The sequence below is a fragment of the Nothobranchius furzeri genome, chromosome 1, assembly GCF_043380555.1.
Source record: "Nothobranchius furzeri strain GRZ-AD chromosome 1, NfurGRZ-RIMD1, whole genome shotgun sequence".
In the NCBI taxonomy this organism is placed as follows: Eukaryota; Metazoa; Chordata; class Actinopteri; order Cyprinodontiformes; family Nothobranchiidae; genus Nothobranchius; species Nothobranchius furzeri.
Window position 1 is genome coordinate 69,226,343 of NC_091741.1, and position 24,416 is coordinate 69,250,758.

At 42.3% G+C, this 24,416-nt stretch overlaps 1 protein-coding gene across 2 annotated transcripts in view; it reads left to right on the forward strand.

Moving 5' to 3' along the window:
• Nucleotides 1-24,416, forward strand: part of glra1 (glycine receptor, alpha 1) — a 209,743-nt gene that overhangs the window by 177,644 nt on the left and 7,683 nt on the right. The gene's annotated exons all lie outside the window — the stretch shown is intronic.

Consider the following 24,416-nt stretch of genomic DNA (forward strand, 5'->3'; position numbering starts at 1 on the left):
GTTCTTAATTAACCTCTCCGGCCAGGCTTTCTCATCTGAGCCACAGCCCTTCATTGTGGCTCTGGGAGGGATATCAGTCAGGTTTCAGCTCACTGCAGAGGAAACTGTCTCTGCAGGCCTCCAGCATGTACAAACCAGCTTATCAAAGCCCCGCCATTCACATACTTTTAACTCAGTTTCAGAAGCAAATTAAAACTCAAAAAGGAGCAGGAAGTGGAAACAACAAAAAAGTAAAGTCCTTGCTAGTCTTCACAAGTCTCAGTGATGACCCTTGTGTATTTTGTAATTGAATATGGTTTTAGTAACACTCTTAAGTCTGTTTTCAGCAATAATCAAACACATGTAGGTAGAGATGGCAAACTTTTAGCCAGTTAAGACTGTTGTAAGCACTTCAATTGTGTAAAACTAAAATGGCCTGTATTTGATATAGTGAGTTCTAGAATCCTGGAACCTCCCAAGGCGCTTTACAACACAGTCAGTCATTCACCCAATCACACACACATTCACACGCTGGTGGGGATGAGCTAAAATGTAGCCACAGCTGCCCTGGGGCGCGCTGACAGAGGCGAGGCTGCCGAGCACTGGCGCCACCGGTCCCTCCGACCACCACCAGCAGGCAAGGTGGGTTAAGTGTCTTGCCCAAGGACACAACGACAGCGACAGACTGAGCGGGGCTCAAACCTGCAACCTTCCAATTACTGGAGGAGCACTTAACTCCTGCACCGCTGTCGCCCAAACTACAACTAAGCTTTCGAATTTTAGGTTTAAAGATTTAAAACACATCAGGAAGATGGACAAGCTGTTTTTTTTCCACCAAGAGAAAGCAACCTGATCACTCAGAAAACCATAAACCATCACACTTGGCCAAAATTAACCTTCTCAGTGGCCAAGTGGTAGAGTGTCCACTCTGGGACTGGGAGATCGGGGCTGACATCTGGTTGGGTCATACCAAGGACTTTGAAAATAGGACCCAATGCTTCCCTGCGTGACACTCAGCTTTAAGGGTTGGATTGGGGAGTTAAACCACCAAATGGTTCCTGAGTGCAGCCACAGCTGCATCTCACCGCTCCCCACAGGGATGGGTCAAATGCGGAGACGTAAGTTCAACAGTACGTCATGAGGAGTAATGGGATTTTAACTTTATTTGCTGGCAACAAATCAGAAACGTCATGAAAATAGGAGGTTGTAAAATATCTTAAAACATTTGCAAGGGCTCTCAAATTACCGTACTAGAATGTTGGACTGTTGACAAAGACAAACATTTTGAGAAACAAAGTAGTCACAGAATTGTCATAAGTGACTGGAAGCCAAACCCTTCTGGGAGTCACAAAGTTTGATAAATGTGACGTTTCTGAGCTGAGCTGTCAACTAAATTGCAAAGGAGTACGCTGAAAGGATATAAGTCAAACACTTTGTGACAAAAGTACATTACAGTATGCACCTCAGCTAAAAACATTTCTTCATTCAGTGTGATTCTAACAGAAAGGTGTTTTGTTTTGTCACGATGTTGTGTATCCAACCAAAGACTGGTTTGACATTAGCTCAATTGAAAACATCTACAGATGTCAACTATTTGAACACATAGACACAAGACCATGGTTATTGCATGATCATTCTAACAGTCATTTTTGGTAATGTTTAGATATCTGAAATTTTAGGGTTTAAAATTCTCTCAAGTCATTCCAACTCTTTCTTTAACCCACATGAATAAAGGAAAAAGCAGAAAGATATAAATGTGGAAACACAGTGGAAATACAGTGAGATGCAAAAGTTTGGGCAGCCTTGTTAATCTTCATGATTTTCCTGTGTAAAATGTTGGTTTTTAACATAAACTTTTCAGTTAAATATATAATATAAGAGACACACATAGAGATGTTTGAGAAGTGAAACAACATTTGTAGGATATACAGAAAGTGTGTAATAACTGGTTAAACAAAATTAGGCAGGTGCATAAATGTGGGCACTGTTGTCATTTTATTGATTCCAAAATACTTAAGAACTAATTACTGAAACTCAAAATTGGTTTGGTAAGCTCAGTGACCCTTGACCTCCACACACAGTTGAATCCAGGTATGAGAAAGAGTATTTAGAGGTCCAATTTTAAGTTTCCCTCCTCTTTGAATATTCTCTGAAGAGAAGCAACATGGGGGTCTCAAAACAACTCTCACACGAGCTGAAAACAAAGATTTTTTTAGGGGAAGGATTCAGAAATCTGTCTCAGAGATTTCAACTGTCTGTTTCCACAGTTAGGAACATATTGAGGAAATGGAAGACCACAGGCACAGTTCAAGTAAAGGCACCAAGTGGCAGACCAAGAAAAGTCTCAGATAAACAGAATTGAAGAATGGTGAGAACAGTGATAGTCAACCTGAAGACCAGGGGTCTCATTTATCAAACATTGCGTAGAATCCTTACTAAAACCGTACTTAAGCTCAGCAAAAAAATATACATACGCCAATTAGGTTTGTAATCTATCAAACTTGGAGTACGCACAGCTGCACGCAGTCTCCGCTTCATAAATTGGAGACTAATGAGAATGTTTCTCAGCTGCTTTTTAGTCACATTCTGCCCTCACCACGCCCACTTACTGCCATAAATAGTCAATGCAAAGTGCCTTTTGGATCTCATGCATTTACATATGCCGGCTTGTTCTTTAAACATCTTTTGTGTGATCTTGCTGTGCTGAAATTCTAATTCCATCTTTTAGTTCTTTTTAGAACACAGAAAGGTTTTATTTACCTGCAAAGTTTCGTTTTGCAGTTGCAAACTTCGTCAGGCTGACGCTCAGTGGCGGCTGGTGAAAAATATTTTTGGTGGGGCTGTGCTATTTTTTTTAAACCAACTTGTGCTTTCTGAGCTTTGTGCACAACTTCACTATTTCCTGAATTAAGCACAGCTCTTTTATTTCCTGTCTTACATCATTGGATAAACTGATTAATCCAGGTGTGTCTGACTATTGGCACGCTGCCTTGTGGACCAAGGTTGAAAAATACTGCATTAAATTGCACATAAAATAACATGACCATAAATGGTAAATAGGCAATGCAAGAGGCAAGTAACAAAAACATTTTGTTTAATTTCAACATTTGAGTGAACATGAAAAATTATGAGCAGGTCACTGTTACAGTAATGGTAGTAAACACCACTTAGACAAAATGCCAGAAATTTACACTGTTAGGACTTATGGAAAGTGGAAACACTTTCATAGGAAATAATGTCATCAGTACCCTCTTACAAATGTCATATTTCCCACTTTTTGGGACAATAAATCATTTCTGGTTCTCAATGAGATGTTTTTACTTTAAATGTAAAAACATCTCATTGAGAATCAGAAATGTTTTATTGTCCCAAAAGCTGGGAAATTTGTTTGCTGCAGCAGAAGTGTAACAAGTAAAATGGAATCAGATTGACGTATGTACAAATTTACTTGAAATCTACATTTACATGATTAAATATGTATAATAGGTATGTGTGTTGAAATTAGTTTTTACAGTTATTGCACATTAAACAATGTACATGTTATTAAACAAATGTCCCAGTTTGTGGGACAACCAAGGATTTCTGATTCTGATTGTCTTGTTTACAGAAATGTAATGTACAGCTTACCTCTGCACCCAGCTGCTGTTCTCCCTGTCCAAACGTCCTCCGTTTCTTTGTTGGCTGCTGCACTGATGCGCTGCATTCCACAGTCAGAGAATGAATGGAGTCCCCAATGAGACACAAGTTCCACATCCACCTTCTGTGGATCCCAGCCGTTTTGAATAACAAACACAGAAAGCAAAATAACGCATTAGCGTGATTGCATCCAGCTAGCCACTGCTTCCTGGTGTACCAATTTTGGGAGAAGCGTCGTGTGTACAGTTTACCCTTCTCCTTGTCCTGCTGGCTTATCTTTACGTCGGGCTGATCTGGTCCAAGCTCTTTGACATTAAGTTTTTCCACCATAGTTCTCCTCTCGAACGGATACTGGAGGAGACCGAACTGAATTCAGTGGCTGCTGAGATCCGGTATCCATGCTGCTGGTTGTAGGCGCACTGGCGTCCATGTCTACGTCTGCGTCACGACCGTCACGAGTCACGACCAAAAACGTGCTGGAGTCGAGACTCTCCGAGATCTACCGAACACCAACGAAAGCCTTGGCGGTAGCTCTATCGCCCATCATGCTTCTGAAACAACGTCGACGCTGATTGGATACATTCCCATTCCTACCCTTTGATTTTCTTGTCAGCAATTGGACAACTGGTCCCGTCTTGTTTGGGCGATTGAAAAACAGCACACCGCTCGGCAGAGATCGGCAGAGACCAATATATATATATATATATATATATATATATATATATATATATAATTTATTTTTGTTACAAAACACACAATTAAGTTATAATATGTGATTATTGTTAATTTTATTTATTTATTTTTTAAAATAAAAATTAAAAACACTGGGGAAACTGGAAGGGTGGCGCCCTATCGCTCTCTACTGGCCAGCCGCCAATGCTGACGCTCACTCAGCCGCAAACGAAACGTTGCAGGTAAATAAAACCTTTCTGTGTTTTAAAAAGAACTAAAAGATGGAACATAAGCCAGCTTTTGCAGCGCTCCGCCAATGACATGGCCAGACCAAGGAAGCACAATTTCACAGAAGCAGAAATTGAGGTGCCTGTGGGTGAGGTGGAGAAATGAAAGGAAGTGCTTTTGCAAAACAAATGAGAGAAAACCCACGGAGTGGCACAGCGTTGCTGAAGCCATCAATGTTGTGATTTCTTCAGAGAGATCTGTGGTGGATATAAAAAAAATGGTCCAATCGGGATTCAATCCCCAGACTCCCGGGTGAATGTCACGTGCGCTAACCAGTCACCCAAATGGAGATCTCCCTTGTCCAAGTAGCCAGGGCGCATGATCAATCGGGTCACAGTGACAGGACACACACACTGTCACAGACGCATGACATTCTGTCTCAATCTGTCCCCCTGCTAATATTCTGCATCCCGCATTCTGCGCTTCAGGCTGTGTATGTGTGTGTGAGTGTGCGCGCATGTGTGTGTACGCGCGTTTGTGTGCATGTGGGGGGTCTTGTTCTGTATGAAAACGAAGCAGTACAAGTGATAATGCTGCAGGATTTATTGTATCCTTCTCAGCAGCAGCAGCAGTGCAGGTGCTCTCCATGTTCAAAATGTGCGTAAGCCAGGTCCTTAGTCAACTTAAAGATGCACACATTTTTCCGCTAAATTTTCTTTCATAAATCCCAAAGTTTGCGTGGAAAGTTGCTTACGCAGTTTTCCGACCTCGTTTTGTGTGAAAACAAGCTTGATAAATGAGGCGCCAGCACCAAAGACCTACATCATCTTGCTGCAGATGGAGTCACTGTGCATCGTTCAACTATTCAGTGTACTTTACACAAGGAGATGCTGTATGTGAGAGTGATGCAGAAGAAGCCTTTGCTCCACCCACAGCACAAACAGAGCTGCTTGAGGTCTGCTGAAGCACATTTGGATGAGCCAGCTTCATTATGGAATAAGGTGCTGTGGACTGATGAAATTAAAATGGAGTTATTTGTGTAGAACAAGAGGCGTTATGCATGGAGGAAGAAGAACACAGCATTCCAGGAGAAACACTAGCTACCTACAGTAAAACATGATGGTGGTTCCATCATGCTGTGGGCTGTGTGGCCAGTGCAGGGACTGGGAATCTTGTTAACATTGAGGGACGCATGGATTCTACTCAGTATCAGCAGATTGTGGAGACCAATGTCCAGGAATCAGTGAGAAAGCTGAAGCTTCACTGGGGCTGGATCTTTCAACAAGCCAACGACCCTAAACACTGCTCAGCATCTCTCATTGGAAGCTGTAGGAAGTGTTTACAGACTGGTATCTCTACAAAAGTAGGAGCTGCTAAATATTTAGTTCATTTCTTTTTTGTGGTGCCCATATTTATGCAACTGCCTAATTTTGTTTAAACAGTTATTACACACTTTCTGCAAATCCTATAAACTTTGTTTCACTTCTCCAATATAACTGTGTGTGTCTCCTATATTATATAGTTAACTGAAAATCTGTATGGTAACAACCAACAAATTATGCAGGAAAATCATGAAGATTAAAATGGCTGCCCAATGGTTTGTATCCCACTGTAGCTGCAAACAAATCTTCATCATCAATGCTAGGTGTCACCTATACCAAAAAATGCAACGGTATGAAATTTTGGTTTTATTTAGTCCTCATTTCTTATTTCACCATGAAATTGGGTTGTTCCATTATTGCTGATAGCAGCTGGAGCTGATAAATACCCATTACTGCTGCAGAGTCATTTGAATTGGAGATAAATGCTAATGTAGCATTTCCTTCTAAAGGAAAAAGGCAGAGGTCAGTGAATATTGGGTTACTGGTTCAGTCTGACTAAGGCTTGAACTTCAAAATGACCATGTTGATACTTGACTTGGCAACAAGCAAAATTTAACCTTCACATGTGGTATGACAGACACATGGTCCGAGCTGATTTCTGCCTCTAAAGCCTGATTCATGCTTCTCCGTCTGCGTCAGTGCGGAGACACGCAACGCCATTATCCGTCCTTGCGTAGGGCTCCGGCAGGAACGCAAGACATGGAGAAGCTTGAAGAATACCTCGCGAAAAAACTCTAAAAATATGAACGTTTAATTCCCCCGTGACTGGAGGAGTGAAAAGATGCGCAGCAAGTGTTTTACTTGTGGACGGAAATGACAGGAAACGTGGGTTTAGAGGTGGGGAGCGCATGGAGAGGTGGAGGAGAATGAGAGACGAATATGTCCGTGTTAAAAGTCTCTTATATACACAAAAAAACACAATATAAACACACGATCTTGGACCGATACATGACAGGATACCACAGAACAGCGCTACGCCCTCTGTTGTCCTGCTGGGCAATTGCTTTGCAACACTCTCCAGGAGACGAAGAAGTATGAGAGACAAACGCTTCCGTCAATCCGTGCGTGTCTGTCCCTTGCGGAGCTGACGGAGAAGCATAAACCAGGCTTTAGAGTTAGATGATCAACCTGGCTTATTTTCTTATGTCTGTCTGTTTAAAGGAAAAGAGCTTGTATTTCTGACCAACTTTGACAAAAACTCATTGATTCTTAACCTTCTGTGTCTAAAGAAGGTAGCAGTAACAGCAAGTCTTACCTTGACATTGATTATTGCCTGCTGCCAAAAGGCAGGAGAAGAAAGGAAAAGAAAAACATGGTAGCTAAACATCGCATTCACTTCTGGGTGTACAGTATAATAATGAAATTATCCAAAGAGCTAACTGGGTGAAAATCTACTACTGATTAGCTTTTGGGGTCAGCTCTGCCTTTAGTTAATCCTCCTTGGCGGCCACAAACATGTCTTCAACTCACTCGGTTTGACATTGAACTAAAATGTGATGTTTTAGTGTCGTTTAAAGTACAAATTCTGAGCTCCAACAAACCATGTTTGATCAAGCACACTGTTACTTTCAATATTTTACTTAAAAATGGCTAAAAGTTGATCATTTCCCAATATAAAATGATCTTATAGTCAAACTCTGGCATGGAAGAAGTTTGGAGATTGGAATTCCTTCATGGAACACTCAGCCTTTTAATGAGATTAGGAAGGAGGTGAGTGATCTAGACATGTAGGTCTCATTCACTTAGCATTGCATCATAATACACATTCTTTTTGTAAGTCAATTTTTAGTTCTTTTTTAAAGCACAGAAAATGTTTTTTTTCTTACCTTGCTAACAGTTTCGTTTGCCGACTGCAAAACTTGCTCAGAGCTGACGCTGATGGTGGCGTCCCTTCCTACTCCGTATATCCGCAGGCAGCAGACCACCATCAGCGTCAGCTCTGAGGAAGTTTTGTAGTCCACAAACGAAACCGTTAGAAAGGTAAAAAAAAAACATTTTCTGTGTTTTAAAAAAGAACTAAAAATGGAATTAGAAATTAGACACAGCAAGAACATACCAAAGATCTTTTTGTAAGTGTTTAGCATTGGTTTGTTGATCAGACTGAGCAGCATTTTCTTTGTTAGTCAGGCTGCATATAGTTTGAAGTCTTCATAATCTGAGTGAATACTGTCCTGGAGGTTTCTGTGACCTTAATGTAATCATTTTGCCTTCTGAAAGATATACGCTAGCAGTGAGTGCTGGGAAATGGAAAGAATCCAGAAAGATAGACAACTCAATCTGTAAATTTCAGAGGAAAGTCAGCTTTTTGGGTGGGAACTGTCAAGATTGATAAAAAAAAAAAATTCTGATTCTGTCTGATTAGCTCAAGTTGGCAGTTCTGTGATACAGAATTCGTGTTTCAATAGCGCTGTCCTCGTACTGACATAAATTCAGCGCTGCATTTTAGCTCGTATTTCAGTGTCAAGCCCGTTGCTGAACTGCAGGTAGCTGCGGCAGTAAAAGAAGTCTCCATTGTGCTGATTTCAGTAGTTTCTAGCCTGATGCTTTATTGATTTGTTAGTGACACTGGTAGTCCAGAGAGAAAGAAGGAGCAGGAGCAGTTGGACTGAGGCTGTCTGCTTCAGGAGGTTGTTTAATTAGAAAGACAGAGCAAGAAGGCCTCAAACATACAGACGCTGCAGCCCTGAGAGAGAGCCGCGAGGCCGAGTCACTTCCTCTGTGTGTCGAGGCAGAGAGACATCCCCCCCTGCTGGGAGACTACAGCAGCGAAGCACACATCAGATCTAGAGCCCCATTCCCACCTGTACCGGGTCGGCCCGGGCCGGGTAGCATAGGTTGTTTACATATCTGGGTGGCCTGGAATTTTCCCGGGCCAACCAAGGCTCATTCTCGGCCCTCTTCTCGAGGGGGTCTGCTTCAGGCCGACCAGGGCCAACACGCCCACTGCTGACAGCAAATTCACACCTTCCATTAGAGCAAGCCTCTGATTGGTGGGTAGAATCAGCCCATTCACACCTTCCATTAGAGCAAGCCTCTGATTGGTGGGTAGAATCAGCCCACATGGGCTTAAGGCAAGGATGTGTGGAATCAACCGGGCCAGGCTGGGGCCGACTGGGGCTACCCGGCCCGGGCCGACCCGGTACAGGTGGGAATCGGGCTAATGACTCTGCTCTTCCCTGACGGATCGGCCCGCCTGGCAGCAGCTCGTGTTGTTTGATATAGACAGGCTCTCCAGACAGAAAATGAGAGAGGTCTTTGCAAATCAAAGAAACATTACTGCCTCACTCCTCTATTTCGGTCGCTTCTCCAGGAGAGATTTAATTTTTGGAGTTCAAAGCAAAATGCAAACATGTATTTTTAGATCAAAAATCGCTCTCATTAAAACAAATATTTGAAGATTTATCTGTTTTGTAATACAATCAGTCTTGTCAGGTGCATCTTAATAACACACACCTCATCTTTAACAACAAAAAAGACAAAAAAATAACATGTTTGATTTATCCTGGAGGCAAAAAGCTATTAAATCTGATGAATGTCCTCTTCGACTTTCTCCTCGCCGACGCGGAGGCAGAAAAGAAATGAGAGCAACCTTGAGTTCCTTCCTTCCCTTCAGCCGACTGTTTTTGGCTCGCTAAGTCCCCTGGGAAAAGAAGCTGTCCATTTGGACAAGTGGTCAGAGGCAAGTGACCCACCTCCCTCCCGAATCTGCTGAGACCATCCCACTGTCTGACAATGACAGCGTCTCATTAGGGAAACTCACTTCCTGATTGATCGGCCATAATCAGCTCGTTAGCAGTGATTAGGTGCTTTTTTTGGGTGGCTGGGGGTGTCTGCTCTACATGCTGGTTTGCTCAAACTGCCTTGATCTCACAGGATGTTCAGCAGCTTTCAGAACAAAGGCAGATAAGAGAGCATGGAGATTAAGAGGCCTGTAGCACAGCAGGAGCGATCAGCAATCTCTGCAGGCTGAATTCGACCTTTAGACTGACAGGTCGGCAGTCAAGTGGCTTTCAACACTTTCAATGTGTCCAGATTAAACAAAGAGGTGTTTAATCACTGCGGGGAGCTTTGTTAACATCAAACACCTAATGACTCCTCTTTCTCCACTAAAAGTCAACAAAACCAAATTAACCCTCAGAATTTGATGCTAATATCCATATTTATGCAAATTAATGTTGGCCTGACCCATAACATCCGTCCATCTGTCCATTTTCACCTGCTTGTCTGAGTCCCGGTCACGGGGGTAGCAGCTCCAGGAGAGAAGCCGAAACACACTTTCCCCACCAACCTCCCTCAGATCCACTGGTGGGATCTCTAGGCATCCTCTGGCCAATGTGGAGACATGACATTCCTGATGTGTCCTGGGTCGACCCAAGGACCTCCTGCTGGCCAGACATGCCGAAATACCTCCTCCAAATGCCCAAACAAACTCCTGGCTCCTTCTGAGGTGGAGGAGCAGCCGTTCTATTCTGAGTCTCTCCTGAATGTCTGAGCTCTCCACTGAGAGGCTGAGTCTTAGAGATAGGAGTAAAGACGTTTCAGCTGCTTGCATGTGTGTTCTTGTTCTTTTGGTCATTACACAGATCTCATGACCATAGCTTGGGACGCAGTTCAACTGGTAAATTAAGAGCTGTCTTAACTCCCTTTTCACCACAACAGACCAGTTTAGCATCACTGTAGACGCCGCCCCAATCAGCCTGTCAATCTCCCATTGACTCCTTCACCCACTGGTGAACAAGACCCTGCCACTTCACACTCATCTTTTAGGTTAAAAACATGGCCGTGGCACTGTTTCAATAAGCTTCTACGAAGTCACAAGATTTGTTTCCATCCAGTGTTGCATTAATGTTAGGGGTTAGATGTTGCTGATCTTTTATATGATTTTATTCTGTTTTCACTTGTTGGTTTTTAATTGTCTTGGGTGATTTTATCAGTTTTAATTTGTTACTGTGCAGCACTTTGGTGGCAGGCTTCATGCCTGTAGGAGGCTCTATAAATAAAGATGATGATGATGATGATGATGATGTTTCTCCAAGATCTTGAACTGATGATGGTAGAGTCTGACCGCTGCACAAAGCCTTCTCCAGCACATCCCAAAGATTCTCAATGGGGTTAAGGTCTGGACTCTGTGGTGGCCAATCCATGTGTGAAAATGACGTCTCATGCTCCCTGAACCACTCTTTCACTATTTGAGCGCGATGAATCGTGGCATTGTCATGTTAGGATGTGCTCCAAGAATGAGGCCAGCTGACTACCTGAATCTACTGAATGACCAGGTTATTCCATCTTCCCTGGTGACATGAGCATATTCCGTTACTGAACCTAGACCTGACCAACTGCAGCAACCCCAGATCATAGCACTGCCCCCACAGGCTTGTACAGTAGGCACTTGACATGATGGATGCATCACTTCATCTGCCTCTCTTCTTACCCTGATGCACCATGACTCTGGAACAGGGTCCATCTGGACTCATCAGACCAGTTTTTAATATTACGTTAGACAGTTCTTAACCAAAATTTTGTTGTTTATACAATCTTCTTAAATGTTTTCTATGCTTGATGCATTCAATGATCTGACCCTTCTCAAACAGCATCTTTTCCACAACCACCAGATGTATCTTCTTCTTCTTCAATAGGTTAGGCAGGCTGGATGCCCAAATGGCGCATTGAATTGAATTGAAATCTTTATTTTGAACATGTAAAAAAAAAAAAAGTACAACAAAGTAGAATTCAAAGAGACAAATAATTACTTCAAAACAAACAGAAAAAGAAAACGAGCAGTCACAACTAATAACCTTCATGTTCAAAAAGGAGCAGGAAGAAGCATAAGCTTATTTAATTCCACCCCTTTTCCATTATCTAGAAATAAATAGATATACTTACATATACACATACATATATGTTTCTATCTACATACATGCACATACACACCTATTCACAATTTCAGTAACCCCAGTAACAATTCATAGTATACACAACCTACAGATATATATACACATACCATCACACCCGTGCCCCCGCAAAAAAAATTCTCAATGGGAACACCCTATCAAGTCTCTACCTCCTCCCTGTGCCCTGCAAAAACCATATCCTTAAACCGCTTTTTAAACTGCACCATGCTCGGACATTGCTTCATATCTTTACCCAGTCTGTTCCACAGCTTCACTCCACATACAGAGATGCAAAAACTTTTTAATGTTGTTCGGATACAAGGATGTTGTAAAATTAACTCCCCTCTCAAATTATATCCACGCTCCCTTATAGTAAACAGTTTTAGAATATTGTCAGGAAGCAATTTATTTATTACTTTATACATAATTTGAGCAGTGAGAAAATGAACTAGATCTGTGAATTTTAGAATTTTAGCTTTTAAGAATAGAGGATTCGTATGATCTCTATAACCAGTTTTATGGATTATCCGTATTGCCCTTTTTTGTAATATAAGGATTGATGATAGCGAACATTTGTAGGTATTGCCCCAAACCTCTGCACAGCAATGCAAATTCGGTGCAATCAGGGAACAATAGAGAATGTAGAGTGTGTTGTGGTCCAGAATGTTTTTTACTTTACTTAAGATTGAAACACTTCTTGAAATTTTGTTACGTATATGATTTATATGAGATTTCCAGTTTAGTTTATCATCTAAAATCACACCAAGAAACTTATGTTCAAGTACTCTTTCAATTGCCACACTATATATATGGATCTGCGCTTGTGCATTTCTGAGGGAATTCCCAAATAAGATTATTTTAGTTTTACTTAGATTCAGAGATAGTTTATTCCTGATGAACGATCTTTTAATTTTGCACATCTCTGTAGTGACTGTATCCAGCAGTTCCTTTAGATTCCCCCCAGAACAAAAAATATTTGTATCATCTGCAAATAATATTAGTTTCAATATATCAGATACCCTACAAATATCTTTTATATAAAGAATTAATAATTTTGGACCCAGTTCAGAGCCTTGTGGAACACCACAAGCAATGTCCAAACATGATGAGGAATGGACACCCAACTTCACAAATTGTTTCCTGTCACTTAAATAAATTTTCACCCATCACAGTACAACCCCCCTTATCCCGTACCGTTCAAGTTTATTAATTAATATGTCATGATTAATTGTGTCGAATGCTTTATTGAGATCCAGGAATAGTCCAGCTGCATACTTTTTCTGATCTATGGCATTTGTAATCTCCTCAATTGATTTGATTAATGCCAGAGATGTTGAACTTTTCGACCTAAATCCATACTGACTATCAGAGAGTAATTTATATTTATCTAGGCATTTGTCTAATCGTTTATTAAAAAGTTTTTCTAGGATTTTGGAGAATTGTGGTAGTAAAGAAATTGGCCTGTAATTTGTGAAGTGGTGTCTATCCCCAGTTTTATACAGCGGCACAACTTTAGCTATTTTCATTTTGTTTGGAACTTTTCCAGTCTGAAATGATAAATTGCAAATATATGTTAGAGGTCCAACTATTCCTTCAATGACCTTCTTAATAATTACCATGTCAATATCATTACAATCAGTAGATGTTTTATATTTACACATGTGTACAGTGTCAATTATTTCTTTTTCCTCCACTGCTATCAGGAACATTGAGTTTGGGTTCCTGTCAATCAGGCATTCCCTACAGTCTACTGTTGGCAGTGACTCAGGAATTTGCTCTGCTAGTTTTGGTCCAATATTGACAAAATAATGATTAAAGCTGTTGACCATATCAGCAGTGTTTTCCATAATATTGCCATTGTCAATAAAATGTTGAGGATAACTACGTTGCCCAGAATTATTTTTAATGATACAGTTTAAAAAATCCCATATACCCTTCATATTATATTTATTGTTGTTCAAAGTTTTACTATAATACTCCTTTCTACATACACGTATAATACTGGTCAACTTATTTTTGTATTTTTTATATTTATTTTCAGTATCTTTTGTTCTATGTTTTAGAAATTCCCTATAAAGTGTATTCTTCTTTTTACATGCATTTTGTAAAGCCTTAGTGATCCATGGTCTATTTGAGTATTTATGCTTTCTGCTGTATTTTATTATTGGACAGTTTTTATCGTACAATTCCATAAATATTTTTTTAAAATGTACCATATGCAATATCAATATCAGCTTCTTTGTACACATTTTTCCAGTCCTGATTTAATAAATCGTTCTTAAGTGCATTCATAGTTTCATCAGTCCTTATACGTCTGCATTGCTGCCACATCAGCCACAATAACTGATCCGGCACAACCCTCCCCACATAACTAAAACCAGTGCATCCCCTATCACCCCCTTCAGCTTCCTGGACACTGCTAACAGGTTAGAAGTAGCTAAATGCACACCACCCGCCGCTCTGATATGGACCACAAAGCCGTCCTCCCCAACCCTCTGCTGCTTCAGCTGAGCATCCAAATCACTGTTCGACGTGTCACTGCTGCCCCCGCAGTCCCTCTTAGCAGCCCACCATCCCAGCTGACTGAACAGCCGCACTCTTCCCCCCCCCCCCGCAAACAAAGCGTGGCACAGAGCGCCGCCGTCTTACCGGGCCAGTACAGGCTGTAGGCCGACTACCCGAACAACCCCTGAAGATAGACTAAACCGAAAACAAGTCCGCTCCCAACACCTGCCACCATGCCTCCGACCTCCTACCACTCCCACCAGATGTGTCTTTCCATATGGTTGTTTAAGAAATGAGAAGCAACTCATTGCACAAGTTGTAGTTAAATAACTTGTTGCCAGCTGAAAGATAATCACATTCAGTAACTATCCAATAGGAGGTTTGTTCCCTTTTGCTTAGTTAAATCCAGGTGGTGACTTTTTTGGGGCCAGGTGGTGTAGGTACTTCTTCTTCTTCTTCGTGTTTAATGGCGGGTGGCACCCAACTTCTAGGCGCATTTCCGCCACCTACTGTGCTGGAGTGTGAGTCGGAGTAAGAGCGTAAAAAAAAAAAACTAAATTCTATCCAGCAAACCACAGTGTTTTAGATACTCAATAACCAACTTCTATGTCCTTTCTTCACCATTCAACAAATTATTTACATTTATCACTCCACCTCCTATGTTTTTTAATTTCTCCCTGAGTTGTCCTCTACTTTCCTCATATTTTATGCAGTCACATAAAACATGGTAGTGTAGGTACATGTGTCAGAAGAGTGTGCTCCTGTAGCCTCCTGTGTCTTTGGTGTCTCGTCTCCCCTGTTAGTGTTGATTGAACTCACCTGGCCCTCGTTACCTTACCCACCTGTTTCCCTGATTATCCTCATGTATTTAAACCCTTTGTTTGCACTGGTCTGTGTCAGAGCCTCACCTTATCTTCCTTTCATGTCATCCTATCTGCCAAATTTTAAATAAATCAGTTATTTTTACCAACTTGCTCCCTGTGAATGCTCTCACCTGCATTTGGGTCCTAACAAACAACTGCATCTTGACAATATGGGTGATTCTACTAAAGTTCTAAGTTGTGTCCCTGCCTTAAAAACATAAGTCAACTCAACTTTAAAAAGCAATCATCTCTCATAACCAGAACAGTAAGATAAAGGGCAACAAGATTACGATGGATACCTGAGACCTCATTTGGGAGGGCACTCTGTTCACCACCTTCACAGTCAGTCAGCCAATCAGGAGGCCGAGCTGCATCTCCTTCATGGCATCATACTCCTCCTTGAGCCACCACCTCATTTTTTTTAACCTATAACTTAAAATGTTTAATTCAGCTAATCTGAGTCTTGATTTGTCATATGAAATGTCTCATGGGGCAGATTCCAACCAGCCTCTGGAATGAGTGTGGACTTTTGAAGAGAATGCTCTTGCTTTGGTTAAACACCGTCGGCAAAGCCCTAAAAAACAAAATCTGGATATATCTTCATATCTTCAAATCACATCTTCTGGGGATGACTGTGGAACCGCTGGAGGAGATAATGTAACGAAGGATTCTCCAGAGAATCAAGAAAATTATGGACAACCCTGAGCATTCTCTTCACAAGACTGTCCGACAACGGAAGAGTGTCTTCAGTCAGAGGCTTCTTCAGTTTTGCTGCAACACTGACCGCTACTGGAGATCCTTCCTGCCAACGGCCATTGTAATATACAATAACTCATTGACGACTTGATTATTATTATTATTATTATTATTATTCTGAGCTAGTACATCAATCAATTTCCCTCTGGGATTAATAAAGTATTTTTGAATTGAATTGAACTGAATTAGTTGTGAGTTTTACTTGAAATATTGGCCCCTTTTGATGTTTGTGTGAGATTTGATATTTTTAAGCCACATAGTTGGCTTTAGAGCTGTTTTAAACATTACTGCATTGGTTTTAATGCTGACAGGACACGAATATGTAATTTTTTACATATATGGTCTTTGGATATATCAACATTGTTATTTACACTGTATAGCCTTCAAAAGAAGGTCAGTGCTGTCGGAGTGTGCTCTTATTCCAGCAGTGGGACACTGGGCCACATCCATATAAACTGAACAAAACATTATACAATTATCTTAAATAGGTTTAAAATATTATCATGGAGCATCAGCTTGGGAAGACTTCATGTTTTCATTATGTCCATCCCAAATTAAAGGCTAAATTTAACTGAGCATCAAGCTTCAGTGAACCCTAATTCTCATTAAAATTCCAGAGGTTTGATTTAATGCATAAAGCTGAACAGACTGTGACTTCCTCGGATGTAATTCAGATCAAGTGGAGGAATAAAAAAGGAAAGAGGAGGAGACAAAGGAACTAAGCAGCAGATCATGAGGACAGTCATTCCAGGTCAGCAGCTTGATGAGCTAAAGACATTAACATGTCTTGGTTTAATACTCTATGGGGGCTCTGGTGGAAACAGAGAGCTAGAAAAGCAGAGATGAGTGAAACAACTGGTCAATATCCAAATTCTGTAGAAACATAATTAGGAAAGTCTGCTTTCATCAGATGCCAAGCACAGCTGTGAGGCAGACATCTCCTCAGCTGCAGCATACATAATGATATAAAAGTCAGACGGGTCCCGAGGCTTTATCACCACCTCTTACACTTCACCCTCTTAGTCAACATTTTTAACCTTTTCCTCAGTCATGAGATTTTGATTGCAGTCTAAATAAGCTTCCTCTGCAGAGTGTCTGGGCTCAGCATCAGCTCCAACACCCAAGGATGGCTTAAGTCAGCTCAGGTGGAGACTCACAAACACTCAAAGAGATGTTTTTCTTTCAGACTTCTCTGTTGCCTGGTGGGTGTTGCAAAGCATATCCCCTCCAGGCCAACAGGGAGCATAGCACTTTTCTGGGAGATTCTGCCATCATTGCAGTCTCTAGTCTATGATAGCATGTTGTGTATATGTATTTCAAAGACCTTCTTCATGCAGTCGCCTAGCCTGGCCTGCCAGACTCCTCCTCTGTTTAATTCTGTGCAGAGAAAGGGTCTGGGAACTTTCTTGTTCAAGTAACCCCACCCCCTGAGTATTCTAACCGAGCCAGTCTTCGCTGAGTAGCGGACGTCACACACGACGACGCTCAGGTTCTCAAACAACAAAGACAGCGGCGGAGTTTGCTGCGGCTCTTTCCTCTGTTCTAAATGTGTTGAATGTCTTTAAAACCACAAGTAGAAGTGCAAAAAGCCTTTCTTCTAAAAAAAAATTTTTGTGCCATTGCCAGACACCATTTTAGACTACAGCTAACAAATTACAGCGTTGCGCAGTACAGCCTGCATATTTTTTCTGATTGGTTATTTTTGAGCTGGCTAGTCCCGCCCCTCATGTGCCTCTCTGCCTGTGCGTTGCCGGGGGGGTTGGTGCCTATCTCCAGCAGTCAACGGGCAGTCAGGCGGGGTACACCCTGGACAGAGGGCCAGTCCATCGCAGGGATATATATGATGTCACCACAGAATCTCCTCTCCTCTAGCGTAGCTAAAGGAGAAGGGGTTCCGCTTCCGGTCGGCAACAAGATGGCGCCTGTGCTTGGCTTCGCCGCAGTCACTGGCCACTTTTTCAAACTTTTCTCCTCTAACCTCCTCTTTTCCACCTTGCTCCTGTCTGCGATCCTCTTCAGTAGTGTCCCTGCTACCATTTCCTATGATCGCCAGAGTCTTTTGTCCTTCCGTTCATTCACGATCGCCCAAGATGCACCGAGGACGTGCCTGCCGGAACCAAACGACGGCCACGAGCTGCACACCTCCAGCGACGTTTGTCCGGTCCCGGGAAAATGTCGGAGGAAAAGAGGTAAACGAGCAGGAATCCAGGTGACAATAAGACTTCTCTTAAACCGTGGTTTATCTAGTAAACATCGGCGCGATCTTCTAGCTTCTTGTCCTTTGTTTGGTGACCTGAGCGCCACCTCCGCATTTCCTCCAGGCCGCATTGCAGCGCGGTTCATCCGTCCAAGTTTTATAAGGTCGGTTTATCCTCATTCCTCAGTGGTTTCTCCTCCTGTTCTCTCCATAAGTGGTTTTTATAAACACCATGGATCTAACCCCGCTAATTTACATCCACTAACTCCAGCTGTTTCTGTAGTTTCTGATTCCTCCACCTCACTCAGCATGGCTCTATTAAATACCCGCTCTGTTAACAATAAGTCCTTCCTGCTCAATGATTTAATTCTCTCTAAAAACCTGGATTTTCTGTTTCTGACTGAAGTTTGGCAGCAAACATCTGATTATTCTGCTCTGATTGAACTCTGCCCGAGTGGTTATTCTTTTCTTAGACAGCCCCGGGGTTCTGGTCGTGGTGGAGGCCTAGCTGTTGTTTTCAGAGACCATCTTCCATGTAGCTCTACAACCTCTGGTCACTTTGCTTCCTTTGAACTGCAGCTGATTAAAATTGGGCGTAAGAACCCGTTCTACTGTGCTGTGGTTTATCGTCCACCTGGTCCAAACAGTTCTTTCCTTCAGGAGTTTAGTGACTTTCTATCCTCCACTGTGAAGCTGTCCAGACTGGTGATTGTTGGTGACTTTAACATCCACGATGATGATCCCTCTGATCACTTTGCCATGAATTTCTCCAGCCTCATGGACACCTTTGGCTTTACCCAGCATGTTTCTGGCCCCACACACACCAAGGGAAACACTCTAGACCTTGTTTTTACCCTCAGTCTACATGCTGACAGTGTTTGTCCTGAGGATGTTTATATTTCAGATCACCATTGCATTTTCTTTAACTTGTCAGTTTCTGCGTCCCCACCTCCTGCTCGCCGTATGGTTAGTTCTCGTTTTCTTAATGAGAGCACAGCTAGCAATTTTTCTGCTGCTTTTGATCCACCCTGTTCTTCTGATAATGACCCAGATTCCTTAACTTCTCAGTTCAACGAGCACTGCCTCTCCATTCTGGACAACATCTGTCCTGTCAGAACCAGATCAGTTCCTGCAGTGAACCCTACTCCCTGGTTTATTGACAGCCTTCGCAGCCTGAAGCGTCAATGCTGAAAAACTGAGCGTTTGTGGAAGAAAACCCATCTCCACGTCCATCTGCTGCACCTAAAGGATCTTCTGACATCCTTTAACTCTGCAATCAGAGACGCTAGGGTTTCCTATTTCTCCAACCTGGTGTCCCAGAGCAAAGGGAACCCCAAGGTGCTGTTCAACACCATCAGCAGCATCATCTCTCCTGCCTCTCCTACAGCCTCCATCCTCTCTGTTGCAGACTGTGAGAACTTTGTCTTCCTTTGTGGACAAAGTCAATAAGGTTAGATCTAGCATCTCTCCTTCAGCCTTATCGCTGCCTCTCCCGACTCCAACCAGGCCCATCATCCTAGATAGCTTTGCTCATGTTTCTTTGCCTGAGTTAACCAAACTAGTTAACTCTATGAAGACCTCTGCATGCCCCCTCGACATCTTACCCTCATCTTTGTTTAAAAGTGCTTTTCTGTCCATCGGTCCCAGCGTGCTCTCCATAATTAATGCTTCTCTGGTTTCTGGTCAGGTCCCTGCTTACTCTAAGAACGCTGTAATCCACCCACTTCTTAAAAAACCGAGACTTGACGCCTCTCTCCATTGCAGCTTCAGACCCATCTCTAAACTTCCGTTCATCTCCAAGATCTTGGAAAAGGTTGTGGCTAAACAACTCACAGCTGCTCTTGATGAACATAACATCTATGATAGCTTCCAGTCAGGTTTTCGTAGAGCTCATTCTACTGAAACAGCTCTTCTTAGGGTCTCTAATGACTTTCTGACTCATAGTGATGTAGGGGACTGTTCTGTTCTGGTCCTGCTGGACCTGACTGCAGCCTTTGACACCGTTGACCATCACCTGCTACTGGAGAGGCTGAGAGACTGGGTAGGCCTATCAGGATCTGCTCTGGAGTGGTTCTCCTCTTATCTCTCTGAGCGCTCCTTTTCTGTGGCCGTCTCCAAGTTTAGGTCCTCCACCACCTCTCTTACCCATGGTGTCCCACAAGGTTCTGTGCTGGGGTCTCTGCTCTTCCTCCTCTATCTGCTTCCTCTTCAGCACATTCTGAGCTCCTTCAAATGAATCTCCTACCATCTTTATGCAGATGACATCCAACTGTACATCTCCTTTAAGCCCCATGAGATGTCTAAGCTGCAGCTGTTACACACCTGCTTAGACTATCAAAACCTGGATTGCTGGGAGCTTTCTACAGCTGAATGAAGATAAGACTGAGATCCTCATCTGTGCCCCAGACAAGCTGGTTCCCAAAGTCAGAGACTCTCTTGGTCAGCTTGCTTCTAACACCAAACCTTCCATCAGGAATCTTGGCATGACCTTTGACCCAGCTCTCACCCTGGATTCTCATGTCAGTTCTCTTGTTCGCTCTTCCTTCTTCCATCTCAGGAACATTGCTAAGCTGAGTCCCATTCTGTCCTGCTCTGAACTTGAGACAGTTATCCACTCCTTCATCTCCTCACGCTTAGACTACTGTAACTCTCTTTTCACGTGTCTGAGCAGAACCTCCCTGAACCGTCTACAGGTGGTTCAGAATGCCTGTGCTCGGCTTCTGACCAAGTCCTCCAAACACACCCACATCACCCCGCTTCTCCTCCAGCTTCACTGGCTGTCAGTCAACTTCAGGGTTCATTTCAAGATCCTGGTTCTGGTCTATAGGGCCTTACATGGACAAGCACCATCTTACATTGGTGATCTTCTTAGTCCCTACACCCCCAGCAGGTCCCTGAGGTCCAGTGACCAAAGCCTACTGGTTGTGCAGCGCACCAGGCTAAAGACCAAAGGTGACAGATCCATGGAACATAACAAGCAGAATTAGAAAATAGCATTTTTAGCAACACTGACTTGCATTCCTTTTTTCGTTCTTCTGGGGACCCATGGTCTGGAAGTAGATGGGTGTGACTTGTGCTCCCTGTTGGATATAGCAACATGACTCTCCCACTGACTCTGTTTGCTCTGCAACGTTGATGTTTTACTTCCACAAATAACACAAACCTGAAGGAGTTCTGCTGTGTAGTGGAGTTGCTAATGCAAACAGTTTGCTGCTACTAGCCGAGCATTTCCTGGACGCCAGACCAACAACAGCCTTCCCTGTCACGAGTCAAGATGGGTGAGTCCATGAATGTTAAGTGACAGTGTGACTTAGATCTGTCAGGATTTTCAAATCCTAGAGTTTCATTGTCTATTTTCTATCAGAAGCTAATGCAGGAGATAGGTGTAGGAGACTATTTTTATGTTCGGCCTGCATGAAAAATTCAGAGTGACCAATTAAAATCAGAACTAATCATTTAAAAATGTTTTTTTCAGTTCAGTTGACCTTTAAGATGCTTCCTGGTCACCTCCCTTTGGCATTTTTTCACAAGGTTCCTACTGGAAGGAAACCATAGGGAAGTCCCAGCTTGTGCTGCTTATTCAAAAGAATGAGAACAAAAATATTTTCTTTTTATTATTTTTTTACAGTTCAGGAACGTTCTGTATGACCAGATTCTTCTTCAGGTGCTCTGAAAGCAGTTTTTATAACATATTACAATAAACATACATTAATTCCTTTAACACTTTATTTTTATTTTATTTTAGGTCTCTTTACAGCTAAATACATTCCAGCTATGTGTGCAGAAATTCAAAGCTTGGTCACAATTGAAAGACTCGGAGACTCTCACAGGAGGACAAATGTGTCTGTGCAGGAGTCGCATATAATGCAGCTAAAATCAGATCTAAGATGAAAAGCCAAATCCCCTCAGTGCAGATGGATTCTGCATGAGGTTCATGGTCGCGTTACAATTCCAACAACAGAAGTGGGTATCACTACACAATTCTGTAAGCTGTTTCAACAAAAGGAAAGACTATTGTTTCTTTAAATATAAACTAAAACCTGCAAACAAAAATAGAAGCTTTTCAAACTCCTGTTGGTTAAACATTCCTGTCAGCAGCACAGAATCCACTTACTGCTGCATACCAGTGAATCACCCTAAAAAGCCTCGATCGGCCTTAATCGAGCCAAGAGTCAGTGGGTGGGGGGGGGGGCAGTGTGAGATGAATTTGCCAGAAAATATATCAGAAAAGGCAAATTTAGAATATATTCCTGTTTTTGCTACTCGTCTGGAAATCACTTTTCCGAGGGGAAATCACGAAGCAGCCAAGAAATCCCTCCTCCTTCAGGAGGGACCAGCATTAGGTGGGTCTGACACATCTTCTGAGTCGTGTTTTATGCAAATGCAGATCTCTACAACAACTATCCAAGGATAACATTCACAGAGGAGAGGATGTGGAGCAGCATTCCTAACAACATTTGCTCTCTGCTTCATGCTGATCAGTTAGATTAATCACATCAGCAGCAACAGCAGAAATACAAATGCTTCAATCATGAGCTGAAAGTGTGATGGATGAGTGAGCAAAGAGGTTCTGCTCAATCCTCTTTCTCCTTTTACTTGTTTGTATTGAAAATGGTCAGACTGAGCAATGTGTGACGTAAAGTTTAATGTTCGCTCAGGCAGGCATTCCTTTTTCACATTCGCCTATTAAGATTGAACCAGATGTCTCTATTTGAACTCATATCTGTTTGTCTTTGATTCACCCGACCCAGTCCTCCACCAAGGCTCCTCTTGTTTAAAGCATTTCTGGCTTCATTTTTCAACCCAGAAGACCGAGAAGGTCCTGGAGCCGGGCCATGCTGTCACATTCAAAGTACTGATGGGCTTAATTACAGATGTAGCTGTGACTAACATGCACTTCACCTAAATTAGACCAATGATTTCATTACACACTATTTATCTAAACTAGATTACCCTTCTGAACTCATCTTGCTTCTTTGTGGACATGGTGAGATGTTTGATTGCGTATATCCATCCTTTTTGGAATTCTGTCTATTCCGATGGAGGTAAAAATCATGATCAGACCTCTATTAGATCACCGGAACCATCTCTATGTTCCTCTGCCTTTGCAAAAGTGCTTATTTCTCCTTGAGCAGCATCTGCAGGCTTCCTCCTTCCACCCCCCACCCCCACCCATCTTATTGTTCTTCCTCTCCTCTTTTCATTCTTCTTTTTCTTTCTTCAGTTCTTCTCATTTTGCCTCCTCCTCACGTCTCTCCACCCTCCACATTAATCACATGGCAGGGAGAATAAAGCAGAGCATCCGTAATAGTTTAGCAGCGTCACTGAAGGACGGGCAGAGGTCGGCTAGCATCGCAGCTAATGCGTAGACACCCTGCGTACAGTGTAGTGTGTGTGTGTGTGTGTGTGTGTGTGTGTGTGTGTGTGTGTGTGTGTGTGTGTGTGTGTGTGTGTGTGTGTGTGTGTGTGTGTGTGTGTGTGTGTGTGTGTGTGTGTGTGTGTGTGTGTGTGTGTGTGTGTGTGTGTGTGTGTGTGTGTGTGTGTGTGTGTGTGTGTGTGTGAACAGTAATAGATGGCTTGGTGTGGATGTAAGGACAGAACCGGGACACAGGCAGCTAAAAATGAACCTTGTGGTTCAACACGCATGCCTGTACATGCACATATCTACAAATGCATTTTAAAGTGCCTCTTATCATCACACACACTAATGTGAGACCTTCTTATTTTGTCTAATTTGGTTTGAAAAGTCTTAATTTTTGTGATTTTTTAAATCAATATTTAAAAAACTGCAGCTGTTTGATTGTTTTGAGTGTTTCTGGTTGTTAGAGGGATGCTTCACCAGAGCTTCCACCTGTCGTTTTTTTTTTCGTGTTGATTTGTTGATACTGCAGAGGTTCTGCATCACTTAAGCCCTCTTGCTGCTAGCATTTCCTCCTGATTGAGGTTACATTTTTGCTTGTATTCTGATCATAAAATACTTATTTTTCCCATCCAATGGAAAATTAAACGATTTGCTCCAAACATGCTTCTGCAAGCATTCCCCAAAGTGACTCAGAAAGCAAAACAACTAGCAACCCTGCTTTAATTTCCATCTTTAACCTAAAAATTCAGATTCCAGTCAAACATAACATTGAGTCATCTGTGTTTTCTTTTCTTTCTTCTTCTTAATACATTGTTTAATCTTCTTTTAAAGATCCTGTCGGGTTGATTTTCCTGTTTAAGTTTCCACACACGGATCGTGTCCATGTTTGTATTGGAGACTTGCAACCAGATAACAAAGTCAATGTTTCTCTGCTTTAATGAAAAG